We start from the raw sequence: 13,697 nt of genomic DNA, 5'->3' as shown, positions 1-13,697 counted from the left end.
TATCTCCATGTCTAATCCAACCCTTCAGGCTAATAACAAATTTGAGGGTTCTCCATTTTATTTTGTTATAAGCATTTTTCTTTTCTGGAAGGCACTGTACCCTTTAATCTCCTAAAAATGAGATGCTTTTTTGGTGTCATCTAAATCAAGTGCGTCACACTGCTATTCAGTAAACAATAGGATCTTAATACTACTCATCTCCCATATTGCCCAAACCTCGTTCATTGGACCACTTTGGGATGGGGTACGATCAGTTGTTAGATGGGATGGAAGATGGGTCAAATCAGTAGTTCCCAAACTGTGATTCACAGATCTGAAAGTCTGACGAGATTTGCCTGATGTTGAGAATTTTTCATGCTTTGGTTCAGCTATTAAATCATGTTCAGCGAAATTTACTAGTCAGAAACATATCATCAGCTGATGATTTGACTGGCAGGAGTCAATGTAGTCATGCAGCCCCACTCTGCATGAAGAATTGTCCCTTTTCCCAGACTTTGTTCAAAATCCCTTTCTGTGAAAGGCAGCAGCAGTGTCTTTGCCACTGCAAAATGATGTAGTTCCCAGTGGGTGGGAAAGTCTTCACAATTGCCTTTATTTAAGAGATGTACGTGGTATAATAAGTTGTGGACTCTTCTGGTTTTCCTTCCAAGAAGTTGATGTGAAAGCCAATTATTACTACCACAGAGAAATAGAAGAACTATAATATTAGGATGTTTATATTTTAAAGGTGATCCATGCACAGTGCCTGGAGGATCTTGTGATGAGATGTCACATCAAATAAGAAATCCAATACTCAAACTCAGTTGTCATGAAAAGAAGGTTTTACTTTTACTCTATTCCAAGACTCTAAATCCATTCCAGAAAAAAAAGACTCAGTTTCAGAATTATTTTTATTTCGCTTTGAACGCTGTTCACATACACTAAATGAAAAAGAACTTTCATGTTGTGATTACAGAAAGTAGCTCAAAGAATATTTTAATGCTACTTGCTCTTACTTTTGATTTCGTGTTCCAGAAATGTCTGTGGTGCTTGCTAAAGATCATAAAGCATCATCAACCTCTCCTTTGCCATGCATAATGAAAGCCAGCATTTCAGCAACACTGGGAAGAAGCTTTATTTACATAGCACAAAGGAAAACAACTTTTTGAAAGACTAACATTAATCATGGACAGTATAGCAGATCACAGTGTTTTCACAGCAAAACACAATCAAATGTTTTTATTCTAACTGAAGAACAGGTTTGCAATTCTGAGAATAATACTGTGCTTCACACCAAGGAGGCACAAAAGAGCTTTTCCAGTACTGTGCCCTTAAACCTCCTTTGCCTCTGGAAGAAGAGCTTGGTTCTGACAATGCTGACTGTGTTTAGTGAACCTTGAAGTCAATGGGACTCTCTCCATGATATCTACTCATATCTCTTAGGTCTTTGTCAGTAGACCTCTGGGAGAAACATTTTCTTTGCCCTGATCATCAGTCTGTTCACACTGGTGCACATATGAAACTGAGCAGATAGCTGGGGTATTTATGGGGACACTGCTGGTCTCTGTGTTCTACCTCATGGACACATCAGAGATCCTACCCCTTTGGGAAGTGATCTGGAAGGAAATCGCCATCTTGTAGTGAATATAAATGTAGGTTTGGGATTTGGGTGGTTTTTGAATTTGGTTTTGGGGAGGAGAAAGTGTCATTTTTCTCTTGTCCTGTTAGAAGAGACATGGATTTGCTTTGGATATGGCTTTTGTTAGCTCACTGCTCTACTTTTGTCAGTAGAAAGACACCTGGTGGACCCTCTAGGTCACCAGGATGACTTACTGCTAGATAGATAAGATACCTAAATCATTACAATTATATTCACTCCCTGCTTCCTTCACACATTTTCAGAGCTCACATGTTGTCTAAAAGTGAGTGGGGCAATGGAAGGGGAGAAACACACCTGTAGATGTGAACTAAGGCTGATAAATCTATAGGAAATTGCTTTGAGTGCACTGGGTTATTCAGAAAGCTTAATGCTGTTGTATGGTTTGCCTGTGGTTCTTTCTGTGATAATATTTAATAACATCTAGATTCTTACTCCTTGTCTTTGCTTCTTTGAGAAATATATTTTTCTTACTGTCTGAATGCAGTTTGCAAAGGTGTGTAAGATTCACAGGGATTTCCCCCAAGACAAGTCAAATATTTGCAGCCATTTTTTTTAGTCAATTAAGTCCAGTTTTTAATCCATCAAAAACAGTTTGATGCAAAAGTTGCATCTTCATGCCTTGAAACCTTACATTTCCTTCTCAAGCTGCTTCCTTCACTGTTCCAAAGAGAACAAAGTTCCCGTGTTACTAACAATAGTAATGTAAATCCTTAAATATGTTACTTGTAACAACAGCTCCTGGGATATCTTCCTGGTGATTCCCTTCTTATGCAATCTATGGGTATTTACATCAAAAATCTGTGACAGCTTGAAAAACATTGATCAGGATCGCAGCATTTCTGTTTCCTGGCCTGTTTTTCATATTCCTACAAAAATCTCATCCTGCCTAACACTGATCTTTTTGGCATTGCCCTTTAATTGCTGCCACCCATTCAATCAAAGCAGGGCAGCAGCTGCCAAGCTCTAGTATTTCCTTTCTTTATTTCTTGAAGAATGTCCTTGCCTCGTCTTTCTTGAGTGTTTTCTATACATACATTTTTGACTCCCTATTCTCCAAGATAGTGTGTCCTTGCAATTAGTGGAGGTTTTGAGCAAATTTAGGCCACTGACACATAGCTCCATAATCACCACTTTTCCACTCTTTTCCAGTCATTCTTTTGTGCTGGACAAATATATTTCACGACATAATAATGTCCCTTGGCAGATTTTATCTCATTCTCTTAAAGTGAATGTTTATAGACAGTGGACTCAATGTGCCAGTTAAAACAGATTTTGATTTTGCTTATCTGCAGCCAAAGTTCTTGGCCCCTGGTGCACAACCAAACCATGTGTAAAAAGATATTCAGCTCTGAATGAGATCACTAACATCTGTTGCTGTACATAACATTTAATCTTCAAACACCATCAACAACAACAAAAATCAGGCAGTCAAAAATGCAGAAGTGGAGAAACATGGGCGCTGTAAGAGCAGTTTGAACTGCTCTTTATTGCTGCCATGCCTTGTGCACACAGTGGTGCTCTCCTTGCAGCTACAGCAACCCACCCCAAGGAGTCCCTGAGGATTGTACAAGGAAAATAAAAAAAAAAAATAAATTTCTGAGAAAAGCAACCCAAAATGCAGCTACTCCACACCAATCTCATCCCTGGGCATTTTGGTTCTTGCACAGTGTAGGGGTGGAAGGGTGGTAAACGAGAGAGGTACTGAAGTGGTCAAGAGTGTTTATTAAATAGTCTCTGATATGCAGATATTAACCTGATCCTTATGGTAAAATTAGATCATAATCATTCCGGTTGCTCCTGATAGTGTCCAAATGCAATTTTGAATCCCCTCTTCTTTGTGGTACTCCTGAGAAATAAAATATGATCACAATTTTCCCATTGTCCTGAAGAACAGGCAGTAGCAGCCATCCCTCCAGGTGTTCTTTGCATTGTCATTGAGACACACCTTGACAAATTTATATTTCTTCTCCCTTCTCTGTTCCTCAGAGCTGTGGTGTCACCTGGAAGAGGAGCTGAATAAGGTATCTGTGCTTTACACAACCTTCCAAAATGCTGGTATCCAACCTTGGAGCTCTTTCAGAAAGGTTAGGAAGAGCCCTGCTCTGAACAGATGTATATTTTTCTCTTTGTGGATGGCAGATGGTCTTGGCTTGTCGCAGACACTGTCCACTGTGCCTGGAGTCTGATAACCTCGGCCATCTGAATCACACCCATGTGTACTCATGATTTCTTGATAACTTTGCTGAAACCTCACATATTCTGTTTACTGCTTTTCTTAATCACAGGGATTCTCCCATGATTCACTAACTGCTCGCTCAGACTTACATTTGTTGGGTTCCACTGAAATGCGTCTTGAAGCTATGCTATTTCTTAAATAGAGGGGGAAAATACCATGGCAATGGTATTGGGAATAATATAAGAGACTGATGAAATAAAGTAAATTAAAGTTTAATGCTAGCAGTGGAAGTTAGTTATGACATTTTAGTTATACTGTTCTGTCTTCTAAAGCCTTAGTTTTAAGTCCTCAAAGAAGGAAATGTTTATGGAATTTTGTTGCATAACATTGCTGTTGTAAAGGTACCTGCTGGTCTGTTGCTATTATGTTCCCCATCTCCTTGACTGCTCCGGATTTTCACTGATTTCACAGAAATTTCATCATAGTCTTGCACGGGCTGTTCCATCAAATGGAAATTTGGGTTTCATGTCCTTTCCAGGAGTCACGGTTAATGAACCTGCCCCAAGATTTCCTACGTGATTTGTGTTCGGTACCTGCGGTTATGCCCTCTCATTCCTTGCAGTGAAACAGGTGTTTGTCATATGGTCCTAAACATATAAACCGGCCCGGGTCTTTCCAGGCGATTTGTGTGCCAAAGAATTCAATTATGGCTCTGAATGGGCCTGGGCCATAACGCTGTGAGACGAGCTTATTTAACAGAAATTCTAGAGTGTTTGGCACATTATGTTTACCAGGGTGAGGCGAGCAGGAATGAAATGCGGTCCTGGAAAGAGAACTGTCATGCAGATGACTCACTGCAGTCAAACACTTTGAGAAAATATGGTCTCTAAATGTTATGTCTACAACTAATTAACTTTATTTATCGTAAGACCTATAGAAATACAGAAACTGTGAAGTTTAGGGAAAATTAAATTAGGTTTTCAAACAAATGCCAGGCTGCCCAGCATTCCTTCTTTTGGAAAAAAAAAAACAACCATCAATCTCTTTGCCAAGTAAAATGAAATATGCTAAAATGCAAATGTTGATGCATTTCAAGAAGGAAACTCAATCACTGAATAAAACTTTGCTTTCAAAAATTGAAATGTTAAAATCATCCAGGTTTCAAACCAAAAAGTGGGCTCATATATACACAGTTTTTATTTAATCATCAGCTTTGACATTTTTACTTTAATCCTCTTCTCCAAATTCTGTATTTTCCCCCATTGAAGTATGCCCAATTTACACAGAGTGTACTCACACTCAAATAGGCACATTTGCACTAGAGCTGACAGACTTAATTCTAGATGTGAGTACATATGTATATATGTATGTGCCATATAATAGATATTGATTTTTTTCCCCACTTTTTTGTTACTAATGTCTCAAAATTGTTTGAGTATACTTGCGTAAGAATTGATATCACTAGAGATATTATGGCATATGCTCTTTATTAAAAGGGAGGGCAGGACGAGGTTTAGGAATTGCATTCCTGAATGAAAATACTGTGATTTTCAGTGCAGTGGGCACAGGGGCAGCAAATAAAACCAAGTGGTGCCTCACACTGATAGAACAGGACATGTGTTCTTGCCTAAGTGTTTTGATGATTTGTTAATGGCATCAAAAGACAAAAGAGAGGAGAGGAGAGATGGATGTACCCTGTCTTTACAGTGGGTGGGTATCTGAAGGGCCAAATCCTCTACGGGACAACAAAAATAATGCCTTTCCAAGTAGGTCTTAGGAAACAATTTCTCTCTGTGAAAGCTACTGATCCTCAAACAGCACTGAGAAAAAATATTGAGTAGTCAAATTAGTGACCTTAGGCAAATCAACACCACATAGCATTTAAACCACATCCATTTAAACTTCAGATCCTGGAAAAACTGTTTGAAGGCTGGCTTCATGAGCTAGCAGTAGTAGGCTGGCACTCTTTTTCCCTCTTCAGGATAATGGTCCCTCCTCTTGGCAAGTGAAAAGTTGCTCTGTGAAATCCTGCATCCCTGCATCAGTTGAAGGGCAGACCAGGAAGTCACGGCTCTACTCGCCAGCCAGCATGGCGATGTGGATGTATGGAGAGCAAGAACATCTTTCTTCAGCCTGGTCAGGACATTGTCAGCACAGGACTGAGTCTAAGTTCACAGGGAGCCCTGCCAAGCACCTTCTGGCTCCATACTACAGGAATGGCATGCAGGAGCCAAGAAAGGGAAGCCCTGAAGAAGGGCTGTGGCCAAAACTATAGAAATCAAGCCTAGGTCTGAATAGAGCACTTTGCTGACCAAATTTGGATTGTCACCAATTGCTTCTATTTAATGAGACCCTGTGGAAAGCAGTTCCTCACGCTATAAACTTCCGAAAGAGGGGGAGCAGAGCGTCTAGGTCGGTGATTAACCAACTAGAATAATGAGTTGTGTGTGAGACACTTTGGGGGATAGCAGTGATTCAGTTTGTCGAAAGAATGAGGTGTCATTTCATTTTTTTAGGGATGTAAGTTTGTAACTAATTTTTGTCTCTCCTTGCCAGCGTAACGGTTTGAATGTTAATTTAATTTTGCAGAATATCATTTATGTAAATGTAATTAGAAGGGAAACATGATCGGGAGATGCACAGCACCAAAGAAAATTTATTACTCCGAGGGGTATTGCTCTAATCATTCAACTGCAATATTGAGTTTCCCCAGATTTAATCTAAAAGCAATAAATTACAAAAGGCTAATGTCCTGCCCAACAAAAAGCTGTCATGAACCCAAGTTTCTGTGGGGAAAAAATTCAACTTCATTTCAGCAACAGGCTCTCCTCGTTTACACATTCCTTTTATGATTCCAGTCGAGTCAAAGTAAAATGAATACAAATGTGAGAGTTTGAACACTTTCCCTGAATATGTATGTGTGTCTGTTGGTGATTGTAATAATCAGCAATCCAAGGAGCTGGGGCTCTGTTATCTTGGGCAGAATGAGGAATGCAGTCCCACGAAGATACCACTGCAAATTCTTCTCCCCACCTTCACATGACCCTGTGATTTAGGGGAAGGCAAACTTGAGTCTGATTAATTCCAGTGTCCATATGAAAGTCTGTTGCTAATGTGCAGTTGTCTCTGTTCTGCCAGCAAAATGAATGAGAAGAAACAAGCTGTCCTTTTGCCTGTGCTAGTGACTGCAACCTATGTGCTCCGTGGGAAATGCTGGCTGTGTGTGGAAGTCACTCTGTTGATGCTGCTGGTCTGGATTTACTAAAGGGATGCTTTTGCAAGGTGGAATGAAAAACAAATGGATAATCAAATAATATTATGTGTTTACTTCTCAAAGACCTTGAATAGCAGTTCTGCTGTTCAAGGAGCATCTCTCCACTCGATAAAACTTGCAAGGAAAATTTGTCAGGAAATAAAAAACAGCTAGGCAAAATAAGAATTGGTAAATGCCTCCCTAATGTGTAGGCTAAAACACTGTTAAGTGTTGGGGTTTTGTGGTGCAATTTAGTTTGAAGGCTGATGCCAACATTACGCTTCTCTAAGAAGTGGAGTAATTAGTACAGGAAATAGGTTTCTTATGTTTTATTTAGCCAAATTCATCTCTGGTTTAACTCCACTGTAGCCTGTGTTAAATTTGTTCTTATTTTCCAGTATTTCTCTGCACAGTTTTTTATAGCATGACCTTTAATTCACTGTGATTGTCTTTTATTTTAGGTAGGGGCCATAGTTCCTCTCTCAATTTGTTAGTATCAATTATGTTGTAAGCCTTCGTTTCTTGGCTTGCAAAATGAAACCCATCAGATCTGCAACAAGTTTTTACAAAGTGCATATTGGCAGGTTTACAGATTCCCACAGCTGTACAGGGGGACACAGGGAGAAGCACAGGGCTGCAGCCTCAAAGGCACAGAGAAACAACACTATGAGAGGACCGGGGAAAAATGCAAGGAACAGAGAAAAACAATGTTGTTAGAAGCAGGGGAGGAGGTGCTCAACATATGAATTACTCATGTCCTTATGGAGCAAAAATACATCTTAGGAGGATGGCTGAAAGCAGTAACAAGCAGTCCAGAGAATGGGAGAAAGTGACTGAACTTGTTGGGACATATAAACAAGCTGGTGAAGCACAGAACCTGCTGCTCACCAGCAAAGCCAAGCCAATTATGAAAACAATTACTGAATTCAGATCAGTATCTTCTTCTTTGTTCCACACAAGCTCTGGAGATAGTGACTTTGACCGAGATGGCTGTGGGGATGTGGATGCACAGGTCTGTGTTGGGGTCCCATGCTGTGATGCCACTGGTGAGACAGAGAGGCAGCTACCTCGTCCTCCTCCTCCTCCTGCCTCTTGTATGTGTTGCAGAGATGAGTTCCTGTGCTGGGAACTCTGCTTAGAGGGCTGCTTCCATGTGGCAGACACCCCAACTTCTGTTTCGTTTCAGCTAGCCCGAAGTCAAACTGAAAGGAGGAAAAGATGATTGAATAGATTCATAAAAATGTTCATGCTGCATCAGCTTTTGGTCTGTAGGGTACTGGTGTAAAGCTGTTAGAGTTGTAATTCTCCACCCACGGGTGTTTAGGGAGGTCCAAATGTGTGCAGCAGAACATAGGACAAACTGTTGTGTGTACACTTAATTAACGATCAACATGCACAGTACTAATCATCTCATCCTTGATTGTATGCAAGTACAGCGCAGATCGTGGCAACCTGAATGGAAAGCTGCAGTTCTCTGCTATATAATTACATAGAGGATCTGACACAATCAGGGCTAGTTCTGTGGTTTTTTGAAGGGAAATCAGTAGAGGATGACAAAAGTACAGATTAATGGTGGGAAAGGTCCTACCTTAGTGACGTATGGGGTACACAAATTTCAAGATGCAGTGCCAAGAGGCCTGATATGTATTCTTCATTTCACAAGGTGTAATTGCTCTAGTTGTGAAATAACGTTTAAGATTTTTGCCTCTGTAGTTTTTGCATAATGTAAGAAGGGAAATCCTTTATCACAGAAAATGTTTTCTGCCCCAAGTGAAGACTACTGTTCTAAAATTCCTTAAGAGACATACATGAAGATATTATTATCGAAGAAGTGTTCTAAGATCATCATCATTTATTACAGTTCCTGTGTTTTTCATTCCAATGAGATTTATAATTATAAACTGGTAATTAAAGAGGCTCCACTCTGTAATTCCATAGGAATTCCACTGTGATCTGACATTAATTAGCAACCAATTATAAATTATGATATAACTTTTACAAAGCCCACTAGTGTCTGGATGCCTTCTTTCAGTTACAAGGAAATGTGAGGAGGAATTTCACTTTTTTAAGCTGGAGCCTTGTTGCAGTTTTATCAGTACAACCACAGGCTGTGAATGTGTTTTGACAATGCAGCAACTACATGGATGGGCAGGTTCAACCTGCTAAGATTTTGAAAGAATTTTTATCCTCATCTTTCTTGTAATAGGCATCTAGCTTACAAGACTTCAAACTTCTGTCAACAAGTGTGCACTGTTTGATGCATAGATTTTATCTGACTTGTTATGTAAATCCAAGTGATATGGTGCATCGCTTGATGCCTGAATGAGAGCTCTCTCTGCCTTGAAAGTGCATTCTAAATATTTACAACCAATCAGGAAAAAGAGAAAAATAGTTATGGGCTCCAATGAGAATATCTGTCAGATAGAGAAGATGTGAGGGCAGGTTAAGGGGATAAACTTTCAAAATCTGGTGTTATTTCACCATTTGCATTAAAGATCTGATATTTAATGGAATTTGTATGTGCCCAAAATCTGATAGGTAAGGTGCTACCTGGAGATATGTTAGTAATGAAACACCCAGTACATGTGGATAATCAATACTTAGCATCTCTCTTTCCTTTTTTTCTTCCTGCTCCTCTTTATTTCTTTTAATTTTAATCCCCCTGTTTTGTTTTTTTTAATGAACTCAGGTCAGTAAACATCATTAACCTTGTCAGAAAGATGGGGGGAGTGGGATAATACCCAAATCCATTACTTGCATAACCATGAAGTGAACAAGAGACTTAAAAGGAGACAACAGATGCCTTTTGCATAGATGAAATCATGAGGTAAGTTTTCAGTCTTGCCCTGCAGATTAATTTCCACCAACTCCATTAAACCTAATGAAAATCACATGTGTGTTTCTAAATATTTCTTAGCACGCTTCTCTCTTACCTCTTTGCATCTTCTCCCTGTCACCTTCCACAACTCTTTTGATCAAACCTCCAGGACTTTTCCCAAGAAGCATAGCTTCTGATCTGATCCAAGTTAGTACAGGTAACAGAGTGGAGAGAAGTGTGCTCCTTTTGGTCATCTCCACATCCAGCTTTCATCATAAAGCACAACCACTCTGAGCACAAAGCTCTTCAGGAAAGTAAAAGTGTGGCTTATTTAACAGCCAGCTTTTGTTGGCTTTGGAATCCCAACTATTTCTCAGGGTTGGTGTGGTTGCATGGATGTACATCATTTCTTTTCTCATTATAGTTTTTTACCGGTTTGCAATAGGGGAAATGTATGGCAGCAGTCCTCTTACAGACAAGTCGAACAGTCTTGACCAGGAGATAGTCCCTTGCTAATGGGGTTGTACCTATTCTCCTATAAAATAGGTGAGATTTCAGCTCAGAAATTCCTGTAAGAATCTCATCCTGTTATGTTGCATCTAACTGGTTATCAGGACATCTCTGAATAGTTTTGCCAGTTAGCCAGAGACGTGTCACTGACAGCAAGGGACAAAGTGCAACTTTAGCACAGGGAAATGTTATAATCTCAGTCAATCAGATTGGCATCAGCAATGAATCAGTCTACTCCTGTTGGACCCAGAGAGTACACGTGAACTAAACTTGCTGCTTTTACTTGTAACTATCCCTAAAAGGCATTAAGCTTTTAAGATCTGGCTACATGCATTTCAGATATTAATATGTTCTCTTGGTTCTGTGCCTGAGTAAGATTTAGAGGAATTTGTAGAACAGCTGGATGCTAAAGCTTTAGGAGATCCAGCGTCAAAACAGGGCTCAGAGTAACCAATATTCTGTCAGCAAATCCTAATGTTCTATATTTAACCTACTATTACAATTATGTTTTGCTATTTTTGATTACCTTCATCTCAAAAGTTTGGTTTCTGTATGATTGCAGAACAAGGCAAGCTCAGTTAAGCCTATAAAATTTACCTCACAGCTTTCATTTTAGCTCACTGTTGATTTGATGGCATCTGAAAGGGCAAATGAGAAAGGGAGGTATTATGTTTCAAGAAGAGAGTTATAAAAGCCTGAACTGCATCCGAAGTATATTTTACTCCTAATAATGAGAACTGGATGAAGAGCATTTAAAAAAATATGAACCTGCCCCAACTACACTGGTTCAGAAATAACTGATCTAATGCAGTTTTCCAAAGAATAATTGATATTATATAATCATAACTGGCAGTTTATGTCATGAAAGTGACACTTGACACTTTCCTGCTAACCAGTTTAACATCATCAATTAAAACATCACTTGTGTAATGACATTTTAGTAACCAGTTTAATATCATAAATTATGACATCACCTTCTTTTATGACATCAGGGTTAAATAAAAGGTTTTCTTTAGAAAAGTGAAAAAAAAAAAAAGGAGGAAACCTTAACATTGCCATTCGTTTTGTCTTTGTAAAAGTTACGTGTGTTGTATCCCTCTGGTCACTGTCCTCGTTAGGGAGGACCTGAAAGCTGAAAAGCTGCAAACAGGGGTGAAATAACCAAAGGAGAAGAACATGCTTCAGGTTAGCACAGACAACCCCCCAGTAGACAGCAGTGTCCTTTGCATCATATCAGTAAGAATCATCCAGAAAAGGAGACAAAAACATGGGCATGCTCAGGGAACCTGATGAACTCAATTACAGTGCAGTAATATCTACTGAGATATGGTGTGAAAGTTCAAGATTGCGTCATTACCCACCAGTCGAAGTTCTTTTTCTTCAGTGGCTTTGAAGTAATCGTTTTTATACTATTCTTCACTGAATGGTCAAATTTTGGTGTTGGAATTTGGTATTCTACATCCCATCCAGTTAGCACTGGATTTTAGGATGACTGCTGGTGATTTGAGTCCTGAGTTGGAAAATAGCTCAATTTCTTTGTATCTATTTCACCTCATGGGGACCCCTGGTGGCCTAGTGGTTAGCATGCGGGACTCTCACTGCTGCGACCCAGGTTCGAATCCCAGTCCCCCCGGGCAGATGGAGCCCGTTAGCCCTGTGAGGCCATTCATCTATGAGAAGGTCACTCTAAACAAACCTACGTCCTGAGGACCTCACTGCCATTGTCCAAGCTTGCTTGGCCCCGGCAGATGAACCTTAGGATTAAAGGGTGGGCTCAGTTCAGCGCAGGCTGTGTCTCACCTAAAAAATCCATTGCGCAGGCTCGAAAGGTAAAAGACCTTTCCCCAGATCTTCGTTCGCGAAGACTGGCCATTATTATTATTATTTCGCCTCATGGAACCAGACCAGAGCCAGACGTGAATTGAGTTCAGAGGATTCCCAATTAAACAAGTGTCTCTATGAATGTGTGTCTTTGTAGGATTAACTGCAAGGAGTAAAATATTTTAAGTATATTGTGTTTTCAGAGATGGCTAAGGGCACATGGCATCAGCTTTGCTCTCTTCCTACCGAGGTCAATAAAAGTGCTATCAGTGACCACACAAGCAGCACAAGTCATAATCAAGCATTTTAAAAATTTTTCCTTCAATTTTGTGTCTTGAAACTGAATCTTTACCATATTAAGTTGTGCTGAACTCTACTGGGACTCTATCCTGAGATAATGCTAATCTTCTAGTGCTTATACAGAAACTTGACCTTGTACATGCAGATGGTCCCTGTGAGTTCTCGTGCTTCTTCCATGGCTTACCTTCATATCAGGTCCTTGGTTAGGGTTTCAAAGGTTTAAAAAGTGGTTTCTCCTTGGTTTGAAAACCCTTGGTTTCAAAAGTAGGGCAAGGATACTAGACAAGAGTCAAGTTCACATTGTTGTGTATTGACTGGGGCATAAACATTTCCCTAAATAATCCAGAATAATTTCCCTTTGCTAATTGCCAGACTGTAAATCAATGATATGACAAATGGGTGCCACATGGCATTTGGGCAACTGCTGTGTACTCAGTCAAGTGTCCAGTGCTCAGTAGATGCCCAAATACTGGCAAGAAGGTGATAATTCAGTTAAGTATGGAAACACTTCTTAAATTACAGGCAAACTTTTAAGCAAATTATGTAAATTGTCAGTGCATATCTTAGTGGTCTCCCGAGGATGCTGTGATTTACCTACTCTCTTTTCTCAAAATTTTTTCAAAAGTTTTTTTCCCCCATGAATATTTATGTCAATGCCTCATTTGCTGACTGAATTTCCACTCTGCTGGAATTATGCTTCCCCATAGTGCACCCAGGAAAGGTGAGCTGTTAGAGGTGAGAAAAAGAGAGTCCATGACCTTTAGGAAATAGCAAGTGGTACTAGATAAAACCTATTCTGTGCGGGGTTACTTATGGATTGGTTGGACATAATTACCAAAAAATTATTATCTCACTGAAACAATTAACTTGTGGAAGATCAGAGTCCAAATTTCCAGAAGCTCTGAACTTTTGCAAATTGACTTAGCCCATTGCCACTCTTAGGCGATGAGGAATTCTTAAAATAGGCATGAGTGATAGATACCACATAATTCGAGTTATGAGTATAGACTTATTTACAGCTGGCATTTTTTTTAAAGTGGATTGTAAATGTTAAGGTGCTAGATTCAATGCTTATGAATGTGTTTCCTTGGTGATAAAGCTTTCACTAAGCAAGTTATGTATCTGTGCTATCTTATATGCAGACAAGAGATGATTCACACTGTGTGTTATATGCCTTATG

Source organism: Neopelma chrysocephalum, unplaced genomic scaffold (assembly GCF_003984885.1).
Source record: "Neopelma chrysocephalum unplaced genomic scaffold, ASM398488v2 Primary Assembly neopelma1_99, whole genome shotgun sequence".
Taxonomy (NCBI): Eukaryota; Metazoa; Chordata; class Aves; order Passeriformes; family Pipridae; genus Neopelma; species Neopelma chrysocephalum.
Note: the sequence above shows the minus strand (reverse complement) of the source record.